The following is an 819-nucleotide window of genomic DNA, read 5'->3' as shown; positions in this document are numbered from 1 at the left end:
AAAAAAAAAAAGAGAAACACTTGGAAGGCACATCAAGACAAATCAAATTAAAAATACTCATGATTTATTGATGCACCATGAAAAAGATTCATGAGCATTTTCTGAGAACCTCTGGGAGAAGGCCCTGGGCTACAGATGGGATAACTTTCTTGAAAACATCCTTTTACTCTAGAGAGCTTTATTAGATAAAGTGCTCAACAGAGGGAATTTTATATCCATCGAGCATTTAAATCATAAATGTTCTGCATTCCACCGGGAGCAGCATCTTGCTGAAGAAAATATTACTTTACGCAAAAAAGCATTTGGACATTTAAGGCACACTTTAAAAAATGTCTTAATTTATTGCATTAGGCAAAATATGCAATAAATAGAACAGAATAGAATAGAATGTCATTTAACTATCATTTAAAACAAAACAAGTCTATTTGTGAAATGTTTTTTTGAAAAATGCTTGTGCAATTACACAAATGCTTTTACAATTACAGGGTTTCTGTAGGTTTTATAAAGGTGAATTTAAGACTTTTTAAGACCAAGTAAAGGAAATTTAAGGAATAAATGGAAGGGAACATAAACGTCAATATGATCTCTAAATGTAATGTCTAGGGAGCAGAAAATGAGTTTTAATTAGAAAACTTTTTAATCAATTTGACAAAAAATACTTAAGGTTTGAATACCTCTGCTTCTAACCACTAGAACTTTTGCAGTACCTTACGCTACGCCTATGTCCTACATCATCCGCTGGATGCCACTCTCTCGTGAATGTGCGTTTCAGTCAGCGGAAGCTAGAGATTACAGTTTATAAAGTTTTAAATATGGATA

This window comes from Sinocyclocheilus grahami, unplaced genomic scaffold, assembly GCF_001515645.1.
Source record: "Sinocyclocheilus grahami isolate Dianchi unplaced genomic scaffold, SAMN03320097.WGS_v1.1 scaffold463.1, whole genome shotgun sequence".
Classification (NCBI taxonomy): domain Eukaryota; kingdom Metazoa; phylum Chordata; class Actinopteri; order Cypriniformes; family Cyprinidae; genus Sinocyclocheilus; species Sinocyclocheilus grahami.
The sequence above is the reverse complement of the archived record's forward strand: the minus strand, read 5'-3'. Positions refer to the sequence as shown.